Source organism: Nicotiana tomentosiformis, chromosome 12 (genome assembly GCF_000390325.3).
Source record: "Nicotiana tomentosiformis chromosome 12, ASM39032v3, whole genome shotgun sequence".
NCBI classification, from domain to species: domain Eukaryota; kingdom Viridiplantae; phylum Streptophyta; class Magnoliopsida; order Solanales; family Solanaceae; genus Nicotiana; species Nicotiana tomentosiformis.
The window spans coordinates 97,635,337-97,655,259 of record NC_090823.1 but is presented as its reverse complement, the minus strand read 5'-3'; the positions used below and the strand labels follow the sequence as shown (position 1 = coordinate 97,655,259).

The following is a 19,923-nucleotide window of genomic DNA, read 5'->3' as shown; positions in this document are numbered from 1 at the left end:
GATTTATCCCATCGGGAACTAGAGGCAGACAGGGTGACTTCCATGTATCTTCAGGGTGATGCTAAAATCTGATGGCGAGTGAAATATAAAGTCATTAGGGCCAGGGAAGATACTCTCAAGACATGGGCAGAACTGAAGGCAGCCATACGCCTGCAGCTCTTCCCCGAAAACATGGAATACAATGCACGGAGGAAGCTGCGGGAACTCCGCCAGAACAGGTCAGTGAGGGATTACGTGCGGGAATTCTCCGCGCTCATGCTAAACATACGGGATATGGGGGACAAAGACAAACTATTCGCATTCATAGAAGGTTTGAAACCTCATGCTCATATGGAGCTGCAAAGACAAATGGCAGATACCCTGCCCAAGGCGATCCAAGCTGCAGAATGCCTTGGGGATTATCATATGGAAACTCAGAAGGATAGGCCTCAGCCGCTTGTCCGAGGGGGATACAATAGGAGCCAACCTAGCAATGGTGGCCCTAGCGGAAATGGAGGAGATCGAATGGCATCCAAATCTAAGACTCCTTCCTCAAGCAGCAACAGTGTTGCATCCATCAACAACAATCAGTGGAGAAATCCCCCTTCAGAATGTCGTCATTACGGCGGGGAACATTTTAATAATCAATGCCCACGTACACAGATCAATGCTCATCAGACTGTTGAAGATGAGTCAGATGACGATGCAGATGACTCAGAGCAAGTAGGTGTCTTCAATGCAATTGTTGGCTTCATCCTTGATACCTTAGCAAGAACGAATATTGGTAACCCTAAGAAGAACGCATGCCCAATCGCCAAGAAAGGGAAAAAGAAGGCGGATAAGAGGCCTCCTACCACACAAGAGAGGACCCTAATGTTCGTCAAAATGAAAGTAAACAGCATAACCATTCGGGAAATGATAGACACGGGTGCTACCCATAACTACTTAGCCTCGACTTAGGTAGAGCGCCTCTGTCTAGTTGTGCAAAAGAGTAGGGGTCTTGTCAAAGGTATCAACTCACCACCTCAGCCAGTGAGTGGAATAGCCAAAAAAGTGCCAATGAAGCTTGGTCCATACGAAGGAAGATTCAACCTACGCATAACAATCATAGATGACTTCGAACTGATAGTGGGATTGGAATTCCTGAGGCAAACCAACACCATACTGGAACCATATGCCAACATGCTTTTGATGATGGGAGAAAACGAGGCCAAACCCCGCATTATACCATGCATACCCATAACGATGGCCCTTGAAAACATCCCGGCCATGCAGTCGAAGAAAGGAGTCAAAAGACTTGAACCTATGGTTCCGACTACCCTCAACATCCAGAATCAAACATCATATCATCAGCCTCAAATGACTGATGACGCCCCTCAGTGTGTGAAGACTTATCAAGCATGCCAGAAGGACAAGTCGGATCGCTCAGTGCAAACGGGACTCTTGGAGCCACCACCTGTCCCAAAGAGACCTTGGGAAAGTGTTTCCCTAAAATTCATCACATGATTACCCAAGATCGGAGATCTTGAAACCATCTTGGTTGTGGTAGGTCGGGCTTCCAAGTATGCCACCTTCATAGCAGCCCCATAGAACATATCGGCGAAAGATACAGCTCGACTCTTCTTCTCTCATATTGTCAAATATTGGGGCCTGCCCAAAGACATCATTAGTGACTGTGACTCACGCTTCACTAGAAAATTTTGGACCCATCTCTTCAGGTGCCTCGGATCCAAATTGAGTCACAACTCAAACTTTCATCAACAAGCAGATGGCCAAACAGAACGATTCAATGACATGCCGGAGGAATATCTCTGCCACTTTGTAATCGGATCACAGAATAATTGGGTGAAGTTTCTGGATGTTGCTCAACTGTGTTTCAATTCACAAAAGTGCTCCAGTACAAACAAAAGCGCTTTTGAAATTGTTACCGGATAGCAACCGCTACTCTCACAGACTATGAATGCATCAGACATGCCAAAATTGCCTCGAACTGCCAGTTTCTCAAAGGAATGGGAACAAACTTTGGAGATAGTGCGAAGCTATCTTGTCAAAGACCAAGAGAGGTCAAAGAGGTATGCCGAGCAAAACCTTCGCTTTGTCCAACATCAAGCAGAAGACAAAGCAATGGTAAGAATCCCAAAGCGGTACTTGTTTGCAGAGAGGACTCATGACCCTCACCTATTGCAAAAAATACATCGGACCCTTGTCTGTTGAAAGACGCATTGGAAAAGCCACATACCAAGTAAATACCCCAGCCTGGTGGAAAATCCATCTAGTCTTCCATGTCAGCCGCCTAAAATCTTTTCAGAAAGACATGGAACATCATTCACAAAGCCACCTCACAAGACAGAGGGAAACAGACCTCCAAGCCAACAAGAGTCTGATCAATCATCATCTTGCAGGTAAGGCTCCAAGGACATCGCCAACTCAGGTGGGGGAGAATGTTATGGGCTTTTTTCCAGCCATGCCCCATGACCCCTTGGACGCGCCTCGTGGCGTCCTGGCAAGCCTCTCAACGCCCAGCGCCACGGTCGTCCCGTAGTCTCGGCAGCGCCAAGTGACACGCGTGCATGTGCCTTTGTCTCCCCACTGAGCGCCCAGCGGCTAGCAAATTACCAACAGTGCCGCGCGCACAGACCATCATGCTGCCAACAGCGCCGCGCGCACGGACAGTGTCGCGCGCGCAGATCCTGATTCCTTGCCAGTGCCTGATCGCATACAGATTCCAACAACGTCGCGCGCACCAACAATGTCGCGCGCGCAGACCCTTATGCCAAGTGCTAGCGCCCAGCCGCAGGCAGATACAAATAGTATCGCGTACGCCGACAGCACCGCGCGCGCAGACCCTGATGCTCAAGACAAAGTTGCTGCCAACGGACTTGCTTCTACCTTGTAGAAGACTAAGTCCTTTTCATTATAATTATAGAGTAGGTTTACTTCATTTTCTTTCAGTGTGCTTCTACGGCTTTTATAGGTCCAGCAAGTATGTAACTTTGGTTTTTTTTTTTTAAGCATTATTAAGGGGGATCAAACATTCAAGCAAGCAAATATTTCTCTGTACTGGTATCTCTCCTCCTCCTCCCCCCCTCCCCCCCCCGACACCACGTAGTCTTTTGTAATAGCTTTCATTAATTAATGCAATCAGCTTTCATTCTCAATTGCTCATTTCAGTTCTCTCAATTGTTCACGACATCGATTTTCCCGTACGGTACTGACAATCTCGTCTAGCGTACGGAGGGGACCTCAGTTGGCGGATAACAACCGCACTGACATCGATTGCTTAGTCTTACGTCGCCCTTCCAAGAAATCTCAGGAAGGCGCCGCGTAACAATATGGATGTGCCTACTTTTGTGATCACACTAAATATATTGTTATTGTTATTGTATTTTTAGAATTTCTTTAATGGATCTTCATACCAGTTTTGAACACTTCATCTAGTGGAAGACTTGGAAACATTAGCATTCAGTCAACCATCAAACTCAAGGAAGACTGGTAACATTTTGAAAATTTCATCATCTTGTTAGTATCGAATCTGCCAATAACGAAAAAAAAAATTGATTGCTAAAACAGTCTAATCGTTCCTTTATTTTGAAGACAACTTAACCGAAACATTAATTAAAAGAGAGAGACAGAACCTTGGTAACATTATCAAAACGAATTCGTCCAAAAAAGCTAAATCAAAAGCAAGATAAATTTCCACCCAACAAGCTGATTCGTTTAGCTTTGAAAACGTACTCTTGAATCATTTCTCATGGACTTAAATAAAACCTTTTTCTTATACAAATTGAAATTATTTACAAATTCTCATCCCCTTAACTATAATTTACACAGAATACAACTTATTTAGTACTTATTTAAATAAGTTACAACTATTTTCAGAATATTACATACAATACAATTTTTTTAAAATCTACAACATTTCATATCTCTCTCTTAATTAAGTTAATAGTATTGACTCCTTAATTTTTGCATTCAATAACTAAATGGTGCAATATTCAACCTATTTCAAACTTATCACAACACACTCATTCTCTTTAAGGGCATCTTCAACCCTTGCACCATTTACTTACAACAAAAAGATGCAAATTAACTTCAACCCATTACACTATTTTTTTAACATCAAAAAGGAATATTCCTTTTATATTCCTCTCTCTCTTCTATATTATATTATTTTCTTTATAAAATAAATCCTTTCTTTTTTCTTTTTTTTTACATATTTATCCCATATAATTCATATTTCTTTCTTATATAACCATTTAATATAAAATTATTTTATACCTTTAATTTTTGAATAATATAAATTATAAGCAAATATTATACATTATACATATTAATGTATAATTCAAATAAAAATAAAATCATTGATAAGAAAAAATTAAATAAATATTACATTATGATAAAATTTATTGTCGAATTTTTACATAAATATTCAACTTACAAAATTAGTATGTTTCTCTCATAAATGCTCTATTAATGCATTATGAAGTGCAAAAAAAAATTATAATTACTTATACTTTATTTGTATATATTTACTTACAATTTTTCTAATATTTTATTTAAAATATTACAGATTAATCAAGCAAAAAGTTTACTTATGCAAGATCCGAACTACAAAAAAGGTTTTAAATTTGATCATGTGTGGGATATGTTGAAGGATTTCGAGAAGTTTAAAGATGTCGATACTGGAAGAAAAAAAGTCTGAAAGCAAGGCTCTTCTTATATTTTATCGGAGTCTGAGACTCCTACTCCTGATTCACCTCTAATATCATCTCCTAACTTATCATCATTTTCACTAAATTTGAATGAGGATCTTGCAGGTGATTCCACATCATCACAATGACCGGGTGAAGAAAGCAAAATTGAAGAGAAAAATCAATGAAGGTTTTTCATCGGCTATGAAAATGATCCAATTAGAAAACACTCAGCTTGTTGAATTGTTGGCAAAGTCAATGTGCAGGCAGGCAATGAGATATGGAGATAAAAGATAGAGCTTTGAAACTAAAAGAATTTAAAGAAGAAAATAAAATTTTATTGTCGAATTTAGATTCTATTGATGATCCAAATATTCGTGAATTTATTCGACAAGAATACAAACGAATAATGGATAAAAGAAGTCAATAATTTTAACGGTCACAACCACAATAATCCTCTGCCCCATATACTCGATATTTTAATGATATTGGTGGATCTGGAAGCGGCCTTCTAGAGTACTAGATTATTGTTGTAATTTTCTCATCCCATTATGTTATTTAATATATTTTTAATTTTAATCTATGTCAGTCGCTACTGTATTAAATATTTATTTTTATGATAATCAATGAACATTATGTTATTTATTAACAACATATTATATTTCAGATTTGCACTTTTCATTTTTTTGATGGTTATATATTTTTATACAATTATAACTTATAATAAAATTAACTTATAATTTTATATAAAAATAAAATATACAAAAAATAATTTATAAAAATTATACGCCAAAATTAAAATATAAAATTAATATTATAAAGATATTACATAAAAACTATATGTAATTACAAAATTATAATATGTTAAATTAAAAGTGTTATATAATAAAATAATGATGAATAGTAAGGGTGTTGATGAATAGTGTTACACCAAATTTGGTGTAACACTATTCACATACCAAAATAGTGTAAAAATGATGTTGGGTTGGAGTAAAAAAATACCAAATCTTACACTAAAATGGTATTTGGTGTCAAAATTGGTGTTGGGTTTAATGGTATTCTTTTCTTCCTCTTTTTATTTCTTTTGTTCGCTATTAAAGTCAATCAATTGTTAAATACATAGAAATTGACATTCTTGAATTTATTTTTCCGAGACGTTGCTATGATTTAATGTTTTCATTTGAAAATGACAATATTTAATCACGTGGTATCAAGGATTTTAGGCAAAATACTAAATTATATATGTGTGTGTAAAGAAAACATCGTTTTTATGAGGACTATAGATGGATTTGAGGACTATATACTAAGTACCATAATATACGCATATAGTATATATGAATACATTAAATGTTAAGAAATGAGAGCACAATAAAATAATATACTAATGGAGACAAAATATATATATGAGGGAGAATGATTTTGTTATTTCTTTTCTTGGTGTGTTCTTCATAGGGTCAAAAGTTCCCTATTTATAAAGGTACAAATACATTCAAAGGTTATAAGTTAATGTATTTCTTAATTGAGTACATGAATACAAAGTACGTTAAATGGGCAGACTAATGCATTCCTCTCATTCACATGCATTCATCTCATTTTATAACACTCTCCCTTGGATGTCCATTTAAAAGATAATGTGCCTCGTTAAAACCTTACTAGGAAAACCCAGTGGGAAAAAGCCTAGTGAAAGAAAAAGAGTACACATATCTTGTAATATGCATTGAGTGTTACCTCATTAAAAACCTTACCAGGAAAACCCAATTAGGACAAAACCTTGGTTAAGAAAAAAAGAGTACAGCGCGTATTATACTCCCTTGATGAAAGCTTTATTTGATATCTCGGAGACGACGCATTCCAATCTTATGTCTCAACTTCTCAAATGTTGATGTTGGCAACGCCTTAGTGAATAAATCTGCTAGATTGTCACTTGAACGGATTTGTTGAATATCTATCTCACCATTTTGCTGAATATCGTGTCTGAAAAAGAATTTTGGTGAAATGTGCTTTGTTCTGTCTCCTTTGATATATCCTCCTTTAAGTTGAGCTATGCAAGCAACATTGTCTTCATACAATATCGTTGTAATCTTCGTTTTTAAAGAAAGACCACACAATTGTTGAATATGTTGAGTCACTGATCTCAACCATACACATTCTCGACTAGCTTCATGAATAGCTATTATCTCTGCATGATTGGAAGATATAGCAGCTAAAGTTTGTTTTGTTGAATACCATGAAATAGTTATACCCCCACAAGTAAATAGATAGCCTATTTGAGATCGGTCTTTAAGTGGGTCAGATAAATAACTTGCATCTGCATAACCAATCAATTGTGAATCGGATTCATAAGAATAAAATAATCTCATATCAATAGTCCCTCTGAGGTATCTAAAAATATGCTTAACACCATTCTAGTGTCTTGTTGTTGGAAAGAAACTAAATCTTGCTAATAAACTTACTGTAAAGTTATATCTGGTCGAGTATTATTTGCAAGATACATTAGTGCCCCAATTGCACTAAGATATGGAGTTTCATCACCAAGAAACTCTCCATCATTTTCATGAGGTCGAAATGGATCTTTATTTATATCAAGTGATCTCACAACCATCGGGGTACTCAATGGATATGCTTTATCCATATAAAAATACTTTAGGATCTTTTCGGTATAAGTTGATTGAAGGACAAAAATTCCATCTTTCATATGCTTAATTTTGTAGACCAAGACAAAATTTTGTCTTTCCAAGATCTTTCATTTCAAACTCTTTCTTCAAACAGTCCACGGCTTTTGAAAGTTCCCCAGAAGTTCCAATGATATTTAGATCATCAACATACACAGCAATTATAACAAATTAAGATCCAGACCTTCTTATAAATACACAAGGACAAATTGGATCATTCTTATACTCTTCTTTCAGCAAATACTCACTCAGGCGATTATCCCACATTCGCCCTGATTGTTTCAATCCATATAAGGATTTTTGAAGCTTTATTGAACAAGTTTTCCGAAAACTTTTATTAGTTTCAGGAACTTTGAGCCCTTCAGGGATTTTCATATAAATTTTATTGTCTAATGTGCCATACAAATAGGCTGTGACAACATCCATTAGACGCATATCAAGTTTTTTATGGACTGCCAAATTTATAAGATACCTGAAAGTGATTACATCCACCATAGGAGAATATGTCTCCATATACTCAATGCCAGGTCTTTGAGAAAATTCTTGTTCCACAAGTCGTGCTTTATATCTAACGACTTCATTTTTATTATTTCGTTTTCGCACAAAAACTCATTTGTATCCCACTGGCTTTATTCCTTCAAGTGTTCGGACTATACGTCCGAATACTTTACGTTTTTCAAGTGACGCTAATTCTGCGTGGATAGCGTCTTTCTATTTTTGCCAATCATTTCTCTGTCTACATTCATCGACAGATCTTGGTTCAAGATCCTCATATTATTGCATTATTTCAAAAATAACATTATAAGCAAAAATGTTGTCGACAATAATATTATTTACGTTCCACCTTTTTGCCATAGAGATATAACTTATTGAGATCTCTCCATTCTTATTATTTTCAGGTATCTGGACCTCCTCTGAGGTCTTATCATTTGTTATGTCACAGGGCTCTTTTTGAGCAATTACATCCACATTATGATCTCCTAGATCATTTGCTCCTTTTTGCTTTCGAGGATTTTTATCTTTGGAACCAATTGGTCTACCACATTTCAAGTGTGGCTTAGACTCATTTGTATTTATGGATTTTCCAACCGGGACATCAATTCGAATAGGAGCATTAGCAGCTGGAACATGTGACTTAGTCACCCTTGGTAGGTTAGTGAATGCATCAGGTAGTTGATTTGCAATATTTTGCAAATAAATTATCTTTTGAACCTCGTGTTCACATTGATTTATTCGAGGATCTAAATGAGATAGTGATAATACATTCTAATTTATCTTCTTGTGTAGCTGCTTATTTTCTCCCCCTAATATTAGGTATACTGATTCATCAAAATGACAATCAACAAATCTTGCCATAAATAAATCTCCAGTTATAGGTTCCAAATATTCTATAATAGAAGGAGATTCATACCAAACATATATCCCCAATCTTCTTTGGGGTCCCATCTTTGTGCGTTGTGGTGGAGCAATTGGAACATATACTGCACATCCAAATATTCTAAGATGGAAAATATTTGGCTCCTGACCAAAAGCCAATTATATTGGGGAGACTTTATGATAACTTGTGGGTCTCATCCGCACAAGAGTTGTTGCATGCAAAATAGCATGGCCCCATGCTGAAATAGGAAGTTTTGTTCTCATAAGCATTGGTCTATCAATTAATTGGAGGCGTTTGATCAATGATTCCGCTAGACCATTTTGAGTATGAACATGAGCAACTGGATGCTCAATTGTTATCCCAGTTGATATGCAATAATCATTAAAGGCCTGGGACGTAAATTCACCAGCATTATCAAGACGAAGTGTCTTAATTGCATAATCTGGAAACTGTACTCTTAATCTTATTAATTGAGCTAGTAACCTCGCAAAGGCCAAATTGCGGGTTGATATTAAGCACACATGTGACCATCTTATAGATGCATCTATCAAAACTATATAATATCTGAATGGTCCACATGGAGGGTGTATGGGCCCACATATATCACCATGTATATGTTCCAAAAATATAGGAGATTCAACTCCAACTTTAATTACTGATGGTCTAATAATCAGTTTTCCTTGAGAACATGCAACACAAAAGAATTCTTTAGTTTGAAGAATCTTCTGGTTCTTCAATGAATGACCATGTGAATTCTCAATTATTTTGCGCATCATATTATAACCAGGATGGCCCAACCGGTCATACCAAATAATAAAATCATTAGTAAACTCCTTGTTTACTATGGCATGTGATTCAACTACACTAATATTAGTGTAGTATAATCCGAAGGGAAATGCGGGAAGCTTTTCAAGCACATACTTCTTTTTCGCTTTTATTGTAGTAATATAAAGGTATTCAACCTTTCCTTCATTGGTGGGTTCAATATGATAGCCATTTTGGCGAATATCTTTAAAACTCAACAAGTTTCTTTGAGACCTACTACAATGTAATGTATTATTAACAGCCAATATAGTTCCTCCTGGTAGTAATACAGTCGCTCTTCCAGAGCCACAATTAATTTTGTACTACCAGATATTGTTATGATATTGGCTTTTTTCATAATTAAATAAACGAAATATCTCTTATCTTTTAATATAGTGTGCGTCGTAGCACTATCCAAAAGACATATTTCTTCTTTATTGTTCATACGAACAACTGAAGACTGGGAGGTTTTCATATTCTTCAAGAAGAAGAAAAATACATCATAAGTAATATTGAAAAATTTAAGAACAAAAGAAACTACATTTATGAAATTAAATACTGACAACATAGAAAGTTTTATTCAAAATATGAACTTCATAAAAAGAAATACATTTATTCTTATAATTTTTTCCAATAATAAGTCTTCAGTTATGATACTCAAAGAAGTCTCCGGCTTCTAAATGAGTAATATCTGCAAGGCCTTCAAAAATATCATCTGTATAGGCAAGGTTTGCTTCAACTTTATCATAATTATTTATAGGGCCCGCCTCAACATCATTTTAAAAAATCAAGTGAATCTCAACTTTATTTTGTTTTCCTTTTATAGATGCTTGATAAAGTTTGGCAAAATGTTGAGGTGTACGATAAATTCGTGCCCAATGATTTTTCATACAACATCGGTGGCAAACATTACCTTTGCCTTTTGAAGGATTATTCTGAGAACCTTTATTGTTCTCTTGTTTATAACGACCACCACCATGGCAATTATTATTTCGCCCCTTGCCACGCCCACATATATTTATACGACCACGATAATTATTTTTTCTTTTTTCAGACTTTGGATCTATCGTTCCTAGATTCGCTACTGAAAATAGAGTTGATCCAGCGGGGCGGGCTTCATAATTTTTTATTAAAAGGGCATTATGTTGTTCAGCCACCAAAAGGCATGAAATTAACTCAGAATATTTTTTAAAGCCCTTTTCACGGTATTGCTGCTGTAACACCATATTTGAGGCATAAAAAGTGAAAAGAGTCTTTTCCAGCATATCCTCATCATTCATAGATTCTCCACATAATTTTAGTTGGGAAATTATCCTATATACAGTAGAATTATATTCACTTATGGTCTTATAATCTTGTAGCCGTAAGTGCATCCACTCACGATGAGCTCTTGGCAATACCGTGGCCTTTAGGTGGTCATATCGTTCCTTAAAACTAGTCCATAATTGAAATGGATATTTCAAGGTTAAATATTTACTTTTTAACCCTTCATCGAGATGATGGCGAAGGAAAATCATGGCTTTCGCCTTATCTTGACTTGATGCTTCATTTCCTTCTTTAATAGTGTCACCAAGACCTTTAGCGTCAAGGTGAATTTCAGCATCAAGTACCCATGGAAAATAGTTATTCCCAGAGATGTCAAGTGCCATAAACTCAAGCTTTGACAAATTCAACATAGTGAAAACTATCATAGAAATAAGTGAATTAGAATGACAAGAATTATTATCAATTCAGTACAGTACATAATCGTGTATTAATATTATATATGTAAAATTATCAAATAAATAATTATGTGCAGTGCGATGATAAATTAGTATTTAATATTATCCACAAAAATTTTAGACAAGTATATTTTCATAGAATAAATAAGTTGAATTAATATGCACTAGTATAATTTTGTTCTACTTAGAATACGTTTCAATAAGCTAAGTAAGCATAAAACTAGATGATATCAATTCTAACAAGTTTCAACATTCAATACGATTCATCTAATAGTTCAGTCGTTAATTTTAAAGTCATTAATTAGTTTGTACACTTAGGTGATAAATTTATTGAAGACACATTTAAATCTTTTGAAAATTTTGCAAGAATTCCTTCTAAATGCATATTCTATTACAATATTTGGATGTGGGCTTAATTAGTCTAATTATTGTAATTCAATTTTAATACTTATTTATTTATGTGTAGGATTAAACTTCTTCGTAGTTTATATAATGAAATAACAATTTAACCGAAACTTATTTTTTTCATACCAATGCAATTATTATAATCATATTTAAAAAAGTTATGCATATGGTAATTAAATTGCAGGTTAAAGAAGATCCTAATAGAAACGTTATAAACATAGGAATGTATACCTGAATCGGAAAAAAAACTGACTAGCTCTTTTAGGAAGAAGATAAAATTCGGATGAACCAGATAACCTCAATTGGTTAGAACCTCGTGTTGATAACGTGTTAAAAATGAGAGCACAATAAAATAATATACTAATGGAGACAAAATATATATGAGGGAGAATGATTTTGTTATTTCTTTTCTTGGTGTGTTCTTCATAGGGTCAAAAGTTCTCTATTTATAAAGGTACAAATACATTCAAAGGTTATAAGTTAATATATTTCTTAATTGAGTACATGAATATAAAGTACGTTAAATGGACAGATAAATGCATTCCTCTCACTCACATGTATTCATCTCATTTATAACATTAAACATATTTTCAAAATATACTTAAGAGCTCTATTATCTATATACAAAATAAAGAACATTGGATTTAAGAGGATTATATATAGTATATAGTATATAGTATATTTATACTATGTTCGATATACAATTTTTTAAATATATTGTATTTTTATTTAGGTAGAAAGTATATTATTTTATTTATATAAGTTAAACCATTATATATATATGGTGTAATCTCTCACATATTTTTAAATGACTGTCAAAGGATATCTTTTAAGAGATGATTTATTGTATTTGAGTTGTAATCAATTTAGTTAGGCTAAATTCTAGGAATTTAGAGATTTTTTAAGAACTAATTGGCTGTAGTTAGACTTAAATTTAGAAAATGATAAGGATTCTGTTAGATTTGCTAAAATTTTGGGATCTTTATTGAATGATTTTTGTATATACAGAGAGAGAAAAGAGAGAGAGGAGGCTAAATATTTATTAAATGTATAAAATGTAAATTGAATAACAGTTGTAGAAGATAAATTTACTCTTTAAAAGTTTGTAATTATGAAACTTTCCCATATTTTCTCCGTCCCAATTTGTGGCATTTTATTAGGTGCGGATATAAAAAAGAAAAAAAAGTCTTTTAAAACTTCTGAACTAAAATAAATATAGATATCGTATAGCTATAAATCATCTTATTAAAGATAAAGTAGAAAGTTTAACATATAAAATTATTTATAACTGAGAAAGTATGACTATCTTTAGTGACATATTAAACAATAAAGTATGATATACTCCTTACCCTAAAAATATCAGTTGTAAGTTTTACCCTGATTTTCTACCATAATTAAAATTACTTTTTTGGTGGAAAAGAAAAAAGGTTTTTTTGCTGGAAAATGACTCTTCCATATTTTTTTCTTTTCTTGGGGGATAAATTTTATACTTCTATAAATTAAGGTTTTCTTTTCACACAATAATATAAAAGCATCCAGTAGTCTTTAAGAAAACTATGTTTAGGGAAAGAATTTTTTCTTTTAATATCTTTGTATCATTTAGAAAAAAAAAATCCATTTAGAAAATCTCATTTATACAGTAAATTGTTCATCTTCTCTTGTAGATCAATTGACCAAATCATATTATAATATTATCTTTTATTCTTTGATTTATCGTCTCCAAGGTTTACTTTGTTAGTAACTGCATGACTTGTTATTTCGATTCCAACAAATGGTATCAGTACAAAGACTAGTTCAAGGAGGATTCAGATCCAACTGCAACCTATTTGTTTGCCAAAATACAGTATAATTTTCACAATCATGTTTGGTGAACAAGTGTAATTACATCATTAAATAAACTTTTGTTCAGATTAACTTATCAAAATATATTAAATAATATACTAAATAAGTATAAATTGCAGAATAATATCTTGAAAGAAGTATCTTTCAAATAGAGAACATTATTACTTAATTAATTAATCAAAATTGCAATAATGACCTTTTTAACTAACTCATTAACGTGTGATAAATATGAAATTATAAAAATACAAGATATTAGTCATAATCAGGTATTTAAACTATATTCTTTTAATAATAAATATTAAATAATTATAAATAGGTAACTCATATCGAAAATAATTATCGGTATCTTGATTATCTTCCAAATAAATAACATCTTAGCTAGTTTCAACTAAGAATTTAAAATTTCTACCAAAAATTTATGATTTGCTGTACTTTTTTAACAAAACAAATTGAGTTTAGAAGGTATTTTTCTTAATAACTATTTTATACTAATGAATAGATAATAAAACTAGTAAAATACGAAATTTTATTTAACAACTAAGGGGGGAAACCAAAATATGAGAAGTTGAAAAATTAAATGAAAACACAGCATAAACCGACTTTGGAAGGTTAAAAGAAATAAGAATAAGAGAAATTCAAAAGATATATAGTAAAAATAATAATACTAATAGATTTGAAAAATTAGAAAAAATAGAAATATAACATTATCTTGCAATTACACAATGTAATTACTAGTACCAATTTTCACCTCGTCTCCTCCAAGAATTGGAGTCTCAATGACACCTAATTCTATAATGACCAAGTAAGAATATGTCAAACCGTGTAAATTACACCCACCTAATTTCCCTTTGTGGCTTTCCAAACATGCTGAAGTGCTCGACTAAATCAAAATGTCGCTTGTTATTCTCAATTTAAGTATATAGCGATAATAAACTGCAAAAGGAATCCAGGTGGATTCGAACCACCGTCCTCTCAACTGAACACAATTGAGCGCTCCCCCATAGGCCGAGCTCTTGGATCCGATAACCTTAAGTTATTATAATACCATTAACAAACCGGACATATTTACGTTGTGATAAAAAATGACGTCTAAGCAAATAATGCTTCTACTTAAAAGACAATACTACACGTTCAAGTAGGCGCGACTCTACTACATTTTTAAAAAAAATAATGAATTTTTCTACTTCTAATAACTCTAAACGACTTTATTGTACTTCTCACAGCATGAACTCAAAAGTCATAAATAATACACCCTCCACTTCAAATTAGATTAGTTAAATTTTTTTTCAAAATAAATGACACTGTTTATAATTTAAAAAATAATTTAATTTTAAACTCTTTATTTTACCCGGAAGTAAGAAGTCTCACAAATATAACCCCACAAAACTTTTTTCCTTAGAGAGTATATGTTTAAGACAACTCCACATGTAATTTTTGTATGGGGCAAAACAATCTTTTATAACTTTTAGCAGGTGCCGGAAAAGGAATTAAAATACCTCACACAACCAAAGGCCACCATATATAAAATAAAGTAGAAGGATCAGTAAACCAAAAAGCTTTCTACAATTTATCATTAGTTTGAAATATTTCCAAAATAGCAAATATTCCTTTTAATGCAAACATTTAAAATATCCAAATTAATTGCTTACACTTAAGTGCACTATTCATTTGATATTATGATTTGACTGAAAGTAGTGAGGAAGAACTACAACATCTGGCTATCAGGAGAAAATTTTGCTGCTTTAAGTAGTCAAAAAACTCAGCCACTGAAGACCAAGAAGAAATTATCAAATTTATGTAACATTTCTCTACAAATATCCGTATGCTTTCTCTATGGACGTACTAAAACATGACCATTTCCCCTTGTGAATGAATTAGAATTTGGCAGTTACTAGGAGTAAGCAATATAACCTGTAATAACTAACTAGTTACCATATAATAAACTACCAACAATGGATATTAAGCATGACATTACCTCAACAAACGATCAAGACAACATGTACCAGATGTCAATATTTCCTTGAAGTAACCTTCAGCAAGAAGAAATAAACTTCCACAACCTAGCGAATTAGCACAAGATAGCAGATTTTCTGAATACACTCTACTATAGACACAGGAAAATTCTCAAATTAGGTATGGTAGTAAGTTTTCTATCATCTACAAAAGTTGCAATATCCATTTCATAAAAGATAGCAAAAAATTAGATAGATCAAAGACATAAAATAAAATAAAAGTGGGAGACCCCCTTGCAGGTATCAGGATGATGTTGTTTTCTTTAAGAGCATCAACGTAGAATGCAATCAACATAAACTTTGGAACTTATAAATTAACCCTATCGCTCAAGCAATACACCGAACAATCTGGACCAGCTACATCGATAAGACGGCAACACTTCGAAAGTATTCGAACAAAGAGAGAAGCCTCAATTTCAGACAGCTATTCCAACTGACAGTAAAGACAGCAAACACAGCTGACACTTTGGTTTACAAAAGTATCCCAAGCGATGAATAATATCCAACACGGAAAAGAAGCAAGAAATCAACATAGCCTTAATCAATTCAGCAGTAGAACATCACCTTTTCCAGTGTAATTCAGCAGCATCCCAAGTTGGTTGATCACCTCAACAGAGGCAAATGCTTTTATTGATCTTCAACAAGTAGAGAGCACCATCTCAAATCCAGTGGAGAGAAGAATGACATTCTCTCCAAATACTGAAACATATTTGAGAACATACGATTCACCCCTCCAAGATTACAAAATAAAATACTGCACTCACAAAACTTACCATTCAAATTTGCACATTACAACAAATTTTCCCACTAGTTTTACCAATCAATAACTGACTATTGAAACTCTAACATGCCACAAACTAATAAAAATTAGGAAGACAGTGAAACATTTGAATAAAAAGAATTCCACACTACACATTCTAATTACTTGGACGAAGATAACACTGGAAATCATCGGAAATCTAAACAAGAGAAGTGGTAACGGATAATTCACAGGGTTAACAATCTCGTTTTATAAGAACAACCAACTAGGAAGTATGCCGCACGCCTGTCAATCAAAGCGGACATATTTGCAAAACCTAATATTTTAGAAACTAGTTTACCCATTCAAAAATGTAATTAAGTTATCAAGTTGTTAACTGTTACCAAATGTAGTAACATTTTTTCTTGCAAAGGAGTTTTATAATATTCCTAGATAGAATGTAGCTCTATAATCTCGCACAATACGATTCATAAAAGAGTATTTATTTTTAATAAGCAATTTATTAGCGTCTCACTAGCTTGGAATTAATAGTTAGATCTCATTTTTGACAAGTAGATCAATATTGCCATCGTTGTCTAAGATGAGCATTAAATGTAGAGGGAATTGTATAAGGACTGCTACTTGAAAGACTTACTCATGGAACGGCAATATGCTATATGCCAAGTTGAACGTAAATGTTTGTGAAGGGAATTCGTTCTTGTACCTTTGATTGGAGTGCTGGAGCAGATTAATCCTAGCATTAGCCTGACCAATGTCAAATTTAAGTTCACTTGCCCTTGAATAAAAGACCATCATTCAAAGGGCAAGTAACCAACAATCTGATGTGACGTTCTTGGTGGTATTGATCTTGCGCATAAATCTATGGAACAAGGAAGAGAAAAAACAAAAGACAAGACACAAAGAGAGGAGCGCCAGGCAAAAAACCTGTGCCAGCTCTCTCCCAAAACAAAAAATAGAAACTTTATTGGGTATAGTGACCTGCCATGCGAGCGCACCCATCATGGCAAAGGTCGGAAAACAACAACAAAAATCTCTTTTTCTCTATGACAATATAACTAACTCGTACGTACATATGCATGCGTATCAGAAAGGTTAATGCTCATCAATGATGCAACTCATAATAGACAACAAATTAAACAATGATAAACCTTCTCTAACAACCACAACCTCGCCGATAACCATCGGCTAATCGACCCACAGTTCGACAGTTGAAGCACCAATCAGATCTGATTAGTCAAGCAGCTCTACAGAACAGATATGTGGTCAATTTGAGCCGCATGTAGAATCAAACCTGTAGCAAACAGAAACACCACAACAGATGTCAATAAATAGAATTTGGTCCAAAACGGTAGATGAATTCAAAATATAATAGAAACATATAGGCTCACCGACAGAACTCTAGCAGCAAACGATGAAACCTCGAATCGACTTGAATAACCAGATTTGATTGCTTTGGAACAACTAACAAGCAGACAAGAGCTACTCTTCCAAATTATGAAGCTTTCATCAACTCATTTCTCAAAGTCAAACGTTTCGTAACAAAACCTCCGGCCCAACGATCAAAAAATCGATGTCCGATGCAACTCGAAACCATATTCAAACTGTAGATCGGCGAACGATCTACACAGGTCTGAATACAGCATCAGAAGCAGATAAATGATAAGGAACAGATCTGAAGAGGAAAAAAAAAACGGTGGACTCGGAAGAGGTTGAAAATGGGATGCAAGTTGATAAAGAGATGATGCGTTATTTTATAGCGTGGTTAGGATAATCGGACGGTTTAGATTGAATGAGCTGGTAGATGATTAACGATTGAGATGCGTTGTCTGTGGAGTAGGGCTAAAGGCTGGCGATGAGTAGGTTACGGAAATATCTAGATGGCTGTTGTTGAATACAGTGGACCACAAATAATAAAAGGCCAAAAAATAAATAGAGGAAGGATTCCGATTGCCTTTTTTTTACTAGGAAAGCAAATCCTCGTAATGTGTTACAACATGCTTCACGCTTATTTTTCCAAAAGAAAAATCGGAATCGGTAAAAAATATTTCTTTACTATTTGATAATGTTCACTTATACCGTTCGTCATATTATTGGTCCATAATAGTTTTCACGTTATAAAACTAATTCAAAAATACCCCTCTATTATTAGGACCCTCCATCGTTGAAAAATTATTTTATATGGCGTGATATATCAATGTGGATATCGCATGGCATGCCACCTCATCATATCTATCCCATTTTAACCCCCTCCCCCCCCACACAATTTCTCCTTCCACCACTACCTCCCTCTTCACCAACCACTTGCCTATTCTTTCATCACCATCTCACCACTAGTCTTGACCACCATTCTGTCACCAAAAATTAGTGGAGTATTTTGATTTCTTGGTTTCATTTTCGGATTAACCAAAGTGCCAAAACTTGTTGGATCAGTTTATTTTATCAAAAGATAGAGCACGGAAAGAATATTGTGTCCAAATGCATTGCCAAAATTTAATTGGAAAGATGTATATTATAATTAAACATAGCTTTATGTATGATACAAAGTTGAGCTCTGTAGCTGGAAATGGTACCTAAAACCAGTATTTTGAAAAGCGTGTTCAGGGCGAGCCCCGGGGTGAGGCGTACCAAAAACGTCTCAGGGCGATGGTGTGGGGCGAAAGTCTCAAGAGGCATATGCACGGGCGTTCGAGACGCGTTTTTTTAGTGAGGAGTAAGCCTGAGAGACTTTTTCAAATTAAAACAAATTTTGTTGAATAAGTCCTTCATATAATACCCAAATTCTCAAAAGTCAGTTTGGTAATTACTCAAAAGGTTTAAAAAGGAACTCAAAAGTATTAAATTTGAAAGTCAAGACCTTTTTTATTGATTGAAGCCCTAATTCATGGTCTTTCCCAATTCTTTATCTTGTCCGCTAGTGTGCTAATATCTCCCAAAAGTAACAAATATTTAATTATTTTTATAAATACAAAGAGAACTCTAATCTCCTTCATAGCAGCAAGTTCAAAATTCAAATTACAAGTTAATCATTATTTTTGTTCCTCCATGTATAAAACTTTATTCTTTTAGACTCAAGTTACTTATGCTTGTAAGTAGCGTATAATAGATTGTTTTGACTAGTTTTTTGTGGGTATGGAGTGCGCACGCGCGCGCGCGCACACACACATACACACACACACACATATATATGGAGCGCACACACACACACACACACACATATATATATATCACATATTTTTAGTTTTCTTCAATTTTTATGCAATTTTACCTATTTATAAATATTTACTGTCATTATATTATTTTATAAAATATTAAAAATTAAATACCTATGAGGCTCTTACGTCTCGCTGAGGCATATGTATAACGCCCCGCTTTACGCCCACACCTTTTAAAACACCGCCTAAAACTGCTTCTAGCATAAAATAAGCGAGGCATAAGGCATAAGGTAGCAATGAAACGACTTTCTTTTCTCTTTTTAGAAAGTATACTAGCGGAAATGACTGCCTATAAAGAAAATCTCTGCACACTAAAATCCTAAAGCATTGAACTCGAAACCAATAGAATGTACCATCATAGAAAAATCTTTTATTATGCTCTAAACATTTCAGTAAATCATGAATTATGAGATTTTCCTTCTTGTTATGGCAACTGGAAAGTATCTT

General features: G+C 34.0%; 2 long non-coding RNA genes across 2 annotated transcripts in view; both read right to left on the bottom strand.

Annotated features, from left to right (window-relative positions):
• Positions 1-19,923, bottom strand: part of LOC138903736 (uncharacterized) — a 209,418-nt gene that overhangs the window by 123,906 nt on the left and 65,589 nt on the right. The window lies entirely within an intron of this gene.
• On the bottom strand, positions 14,138-18,003 carry LOC104109915 (uncharacterized). Its single transcript, XR_004510428.2, has 3 exons — positions 17,653-18,003; positions 15,468-17,555; positions 14,138-14,519 (listed from the first exon to the last, which is right to left on the bottom strand). It is a non-coding gene; the product is annotated as an uncharacterized lncRNA (long non-coding RNA).